The sequence below is a fragment of the Rhagoletis zephyria genome, unplaced genomic scaffold, assembly GCF_001687245.7.
Source record: "Rhagoletis zephyria isolate East Lansing unplaced genomic scaffold, Rhagoletis_zephyria_1.1 Rzeph_scaffold_14536, whole genome shotgun sequence".
Classification (NCBI taxonomy): Eukaryota; Metazoa; Arthropoda; class Insecta; order Diptera; family Tephritidae; genus Rhagoletis; species Rhagoletis zephyria.
Window position 1 is genome coordinate 3355 of NW_016171605.1, and position 7290 is coordinate 10644.

Sequence of the window (7290 nt, forward strand, 5' to 3'; positions counted from 1 at the left end):
GAATTTTTCTATGATTTTTTTTTTACTATATTGCAGCCATGTTTATACTTGGCTTAATTTATCCGAAGAAAAAATAAACACAGCACATCATAGCAACAATTTTTCACTATGTTTTCGATTTTTCATGTATCTGCTGTTGTACCATATACGTGGTTCATGTGACAGACATAAATTGTCATATAGCATGAACTGCTGGACCGAATTCGGGCACACTTCACATAACCCATCTGCATGATAGTCCGTTTAAACCACAAATATTTCAAGAGATATACCAGATGAACATTTTTGTTAGTATGGGTGGTGCCACGCCCCCTTTACCGAATTCGGGGAAACTTAACACAAACCATCTGCATAATAGCCCGACTATGCCGTATAAATTCGGTTGAAATCTTGTACTTATTTTTTATATATAAGATGGGAGGTGCCACGCCCTCTTTTCCAATACCGCCCATTTTTCTCCATGAGTGTGGAATTATTTGATATACCTCTATATCAATTTCCAGTACTCTACCACAAATATTTCAAGAGATATACAATATAAAAATTTTAGTTAGTATGGGAGGTGCCACACCCCCTTTTACGAATTCACGCAAACTTCGCATAAACCATCTGTATGATAGCCTGAATATGCCGTATAAATTTGGTTGAATTCGGCAAGCCGTTCTCAAGTTATAAGCTCACACCAAAAACGTGTACTTATTTTTATACATAAGATACATATGCCACGCCCCCTTTTCCAAATTTGGGCAAACTTCACATAAGATATCTGCATGATGGCCCGAATATGCTATATAAATTTGGTTGAATTCTGTGAAGCCGTTCTCAAGTTATAAGCTAACTCACTAATTTTTATATATAAAATAGAGGCGCCACGCCCACTTTTCCGAATTCAAGCTAACTTCACATAAACCATCTGCATGATAGCCCGAATATGCCGCATAAATTTGGTTGAATTCGGTGAAGCCGTTCTCAAGTTATATGGTCACACCAAAAACGTTCACTTATTTTTATATTTTAGTTAGTCTGGGTGGTGCCACGCCCCCTTTTCCGAATTCACGCAAACGTGTATGCCACATAAATTAGGTTGAATTCGGTGAAGCCGTTCTCAAGTTATGAGGTCACACCAAAAACGTGCATTTATTTTTATATATAAGATTTAACCGAATCTATATAACCCCACCTAACAATATTAGTGACCTAGACGAACAAGAGGTGCTGATGGACCTTAAAAACGTCACAAGCAAACTAAAAAAGTGTATGAAATAAGTGACGTGGTCAAATTTCGACCACTGGGCGATACTAGTACTAATATATATGAAAGACACCCAAAACTAATCCCGATAGGTGAATCACCGATTCCTGAAGAAGAGGGAGAACAACTTAATATCGATATCTTTTTCGCGCAAAAATTAAAATTTCTAACGTGTATAGATTCATATTCTAAATATTTAATAGTAAGGTATATTGAAGATAAGGTGAAATTAGAAGAGACAGTTTTAGATAATGAACCAGGTTTAAGTACGATACAATTCAAATCTCTAATGGAGAGATTAAATATACAAATTTATTACTGTACGCTACGGCACAGTACTAGCAATGGCCAAATAGAAAGGATTCATTCAACACTCATAGAAATTTCTCGATGTTTGAAACAAGAGCACAGTTTAATAAGTGATCTCGAACCAATTATAAGGGCGGTTCAACAATACAATAAAACTATACATTCGGTAACAGGTAAGGTAAAAGATAAGTAGTATTGGAAGACTTGGGAAATAAGGTTAAAACACAAAATAGAAACAGAATAATTCATAAAGATAATATTAAAGTTTAAATCCATTATTTTATAGGAATAATGAAGAAACTCATACAAACGTCATTGATATTTTTATATCTCACCGTTATCACACCGGACATAATTGATTACACAAGAGAAAATTATATACTTGTTGAGGAGGAAGATGCGGCAGTTTTTGAAAATTATGGATCAATATTTCACTTAACAAACTTATCATTATTTCAGAATGTTGTAGAAAAATACAAAACTGAAGACGAAATAACATTAATTGACGATACAAGAATGGCGAAATACAAATGATAGAAACATTATTAAATCAATTAAAGTCTGATAATAATAGACCAAAAAAAGGAATTAACAAGTAAGAGCAGCGCTGTCTTCGGCTATGCCGAAGACTTCATACCTTTCAGGAACGTCTGAAACTGGCTAACAGTTCAGTGATACAAGAGATAAAGCTTATACAGCATAGATTTTGACGATTTTCTCAGTAGACTTTGTATTATTATTTATAAAATAGCTTACGAAATTTATCGGTTTTATCTGTCCAAATAAAAGAGTTTTGCAATAAAACCCCATATCTGAACAATCAGTTGTATGGGGGGCAATAAATAGGTTATAGTGACCCCAACTTTGTTAATTTTACTGTAAACTTTCTGTTGATAAGGAGGGAAAATAGTGCGAAATCTCATGTTTCTAGCTGCATAGATGGAGTAGTTATAACAAAGAATCTCATATCTGAACAATAAGTTGTATGGACCCAATAGGTTATAGCGATCCGATCTTCGCCATTTTCACTCTAANATGGAGTAGTTATAACAAAGAATCTCATATCTGAACAATAAGTTGTATGGGCCCAATAGGTTATAGCGATCCGATCTTCGCCATTTTCACTCTAAGTATTTTTTTGATAATGGGTGGAAATATTGCAAAATTTCATGTTCCCAGCTGCATAGATGGAGGAGTTATAACAAAAAATCGCAATTAGTTGTATGGGAGCTATATTTATGTAATTTTTATGAAATAATTTGTATGAATAATTTGGTATTCTGTTAATAATGAGTGAAAACGGTGCAAATTTTGATGTTCCTAGCTGCTTAAATGAAGAAGTTATGTCAAAAAATCTCATATCTGAACAATCAGTTGTATTGGGGCTATAGGTTATAGCTACCCGATCTTCGCCATTTTCACTGTAAGTATTCTTTCCATAGTGAGTAACAACAGTGTAAAATTGCATGTTCCTAGCTACGTAAATGGAGGAGTTATAACGAAAAATTTTATATCTGAACAATCAGTTGTATGGGAGCTATAGGTTATAGTCACCCGATCTTTGTAATTTTCACTGTAAATATTCTAATGATATTGGGTGGAAGTATTGCAAAATTTCATGTTCCTAGCTGCATAAATGGGGGAGTTATAACGAAAAATCGCATATCTGAACAATCAGTTGTATGGGAGCTATATGTTATAGTGGTCCGATTCTTCCGGTTCCGACAAATGATTAATACATTATCAAAATACGTCCACCTACCAAATTTTATCCGGATATCTCGAAAACTGAGAGACTAGATTGCATACAAACAGACGGACATACAGACATACAGACAGACGGACAGACGGACATGGCTAAATCGGCTCAGATCGCCGTTCTGATCATTTAAGTATACATTTTAATGGGTCTATCTCTTCTTATTCTGGTACTTACAAACATCGGACCAAAGTTATAATACCATTTCATGCTCATGAAAGGTATAATGAGTTAGGAACAGTTTGGAAATGGATTTCAGGTACAGCTGACCATGATGATTTTATGCAAATAAAAAATAAGGTAAACGATTTAATAGAAAGCAATAATAGGCAGTTCACAACCAATTCTCAGATATTTAAAACAATCACGGAATTAACACAAATAATAAAACAGTTACAGGGTAGTACCAATGAAATAACATATTTAAGACAGAGAAAGAAACTTATAATCACTGAACTTGAAAACACTATACAGACTATTACATTGTCAAAAGTAGGAATTTTAAATCCTTTAATTTTAGATATGTCAGAAATAAAAGAAATAATAAGCGAGGAACGAGTTAACGTAACCATGTCAGATGTTTCAGAATTTAAAGTTGTACTAAAAAAATAATTTAATAGTTATATATATAAAATATCCAAAAGTGAAAAGTATTTGTAAATTATTTAAAACAATAGCGGTAGCCCAACATGGTGGGAAATTGTTAATTGAAAATGAAATAATAAAATGTCACGATAAATTTTATTCGGTCAAATTTTGCAAAAAGGAATTAAATAACGCCTTCTGTATGATAGACGAAAAAATCACATGTTTGTCAAATATGTTCAATAATAGACAAGCAAATTGTACGAAAATAAATGAAGCTAATGAATCCATAAAAGTTATAAAGGTGGTGCTATAATAATTGCAGGAAAACATAAAGTTATTAATTATACGTTAGAGGGAGTTTATTCAGTAACCTTTCAAGATTTAGTAATTATAGATAATCTAAAATATGAAAATCACTCAGGAAAAATTTTAAACTATTCAAAAGATGTAAAAGTTAAACCATTTTTGTAAAAAAATACGTTGAAACAAGAAATATAGACTTAGAATTAAAAAATTTTAATATACTAACCCCAATAAAGCAGGAAATAGAAAGAAATCCCATTTGGTGGTCGTTTACTACTTTAATACTAATATCTGTCATTATATATTTCATATATAAATTAATCATATGTGTTGATTTTAAAATTAAGTTGAAAGATTCCAAAGAAAAAGTTGAAATGTTTATAAAATTATCAAATCAAATTAATCAACTTACAACTATATATTCGAAAACGGGACGCTTCGATTTAGAAGAGGGGGAGTTAACGCCACCATTCACCCCTAGTACTTACCCGCTAAGTAACCAAGATAGCTGCAGTGAGCCACTTAGGCAAAAGTGTCAAATATGTCAATGACACGTTAGCCATTAGGAAGCGCACAGGAGACAACTCCACTGTTCATTCCTAATACTTACCAGGTATGTAAACAACTGTAACTTAATTGAATCACTTAGGAAAATGTGCCAAATATATCGTTGGCACATTGGCAATTAGGAAGCGGCCATCACCTAACACCTATGGTCTGCTTTTTGTAGAATTGAGATATATGTAATAGAATTAAAAGCACATCATATAACACCTAGCTTTGCACTTCCTAGAATTAAAGCTTGACTTTTGTATCTAGACCTAAGTGAAATATTGTAAAAAAGGGAAAGATTAATAAAGAAGGCAGTTCCGTTTTACTGAATGCCAAGCAACGAGGTTGTTCTTTTTAAAAACCTTTCGCGCTTCGCTGGAATATTAAGTTGCGTGGTTCGCGATGCGTGCGCGCTGTGACAAATGGTGCTGTAAGTCAGGGTATCCAGATTGTTTAAAAATGCGTAATTTCTGAAAAAAAATCGCAAAAAATCGCAATTTTTTTTTAAATAAAATTCATAAAATCGATGTAATAAATCTTTTATTTTAAAAATGAGATCTTGTTATAATATAGTTTTTAAAACCAAAAACGAATATAATACCTTCAGAGGTTAATAATAAATAGCACAAATCACTTATATAATACATCACGAACATTATTCTTTAAAAATACGCATAACTTTTAAAAATATTTGTTTCAACACATTTTGCAATAGGACTGCGCAATTATTAAATTTATTATTACTCATTTTAATTGATTAATCGCGAGTCCCTACGGCTTGTAGCGCTGTGGCTTTGCCGCTTAAACTCTGTAAGTTTTTTTTTTTTGGGGGTGTGCGTCAAGCGGGAGTGTTGAGCACTGGTTATTGATTCAAGTTCAAAAATTGGGTAGGTGCTGTGGCCAATGGTAGCTCTTGTACCACCTCTGTATGCTGAAAGTCACACAAAGCCCCAACAGCTTGTAGCGCTTTGGCTTTTGCTGTTTAAAACCACTCCGGAGGAGTGGTGATGCGTCAAACGGGATTGTTGAGCATTGGTTATTGATTCAAGTTCAAAAATTGGGTAGGTGCTGTGGCCAATGGTAGCTCTTGTACCACCTCTGTATGCTGAAAGTCACACAAAGCCCCAACAGCTTGTAGCGCTTTGGCTTTTGCTGTTTAAAACCACTCCGGAGGAGTGGTGATGCGTCAAACGGGATTGTTGAGCATTGGTTATTGATTCAAGTTCAAAAGTTGGGTAGGCGCTGTGGCCAATGGTAGCTCTTGTACCATCACTGTATGCTGAAAGTCATACAGAGCCCCAGCAGCTTGTAGCGCTTTGGCTTTTGCTGTTTAAAACCACTCCGAAGGAGTGGTGATGCATCAAGCGGGATTGTTGAGCATAATTTGGAGTGCCAGCAATTAACTACTTTTGTAGGTTTTGTTCTGCGGCAGTTGAGAAGTGCATTAAAAAATGCATACCCAATGAAGAACGAACGAATTATTTTTAAGCACAAGTGCGTGTGTTTATTCGCTGCACTTGGTTTTGGGCGGGAGTGCAATATACAAGGGCGTGTGTGTGTTCGCTGTTCTTTATTTATGCGGGAAATGCATAAGTGGCTTAAACATCCTGGCCCCCCTAGACGACTTGTCGTCTAGTGGATGTAAAATAAGCCGCGAGTATCCGGCTCGAAGGACCATAGCAACGCGAGGAGGATTTTCTTCGCTTTCGATTAAATAAAACCACTCGCGTTTTATATTTAAAACGTTATAATGTCTATTTATTATTTTAATAATTAAAATATTTATAAGGACATATGTATATTTATTTCCGTCCAACTTTCCGGTGGCCGTTTCCCGGGTGCGCGCGGTGATACGGTAGACTTTGGAAAGTTGGACGGAAATAAATATACATACGTCCTTATAAATATTTTAATTATTAAAATAATAAATAGACATTATAACGTTTTAAATATAAAACGCGAGTGGTTTTATTTAATCGAAAGCGAAGAAAATCCTCCTCGCGTTGCTATGGTCCTTCGAGCCGGATACTCGCGGCTTATTTTACATCCACTAGACGACAAGTCGTCTAGGGGGGCCAGGATGTTTAAGCCACTTATGCATTTCCCGCATAAATAAAGAACAGCGAACACACACACGCCCTTGTATATTGCACTCCCGCCCAAAACCAAGTGCAGCGAATAAACACACGCACTTGTGCTTAAAAATAATTCGTTCGTTCTTCATTGGGTATGCATTTTTTAATGCACTTCTCAACTGCCGCAGAACAAAACCTACTAAAGTAGTTAATTGCTGGCACTCCAAATCATGCTCAACAATCCCGCTTGATGCATCACCACTCCTCCGGAGTGGTTTCACAGAGCAAAAGCCAAAGCGCTACAAGCTGTAGGGGCTCTGAATGACTTTTAGCATACAGAGGTGGTACAAGAGTTACCATTGGCTACAGCGCCTACCCAATTTTTGAACCTAAATAAATAACCGATGCTCAACAATCCCGCTTGATGCATCACCACTCCTCCGGAGTGGTTT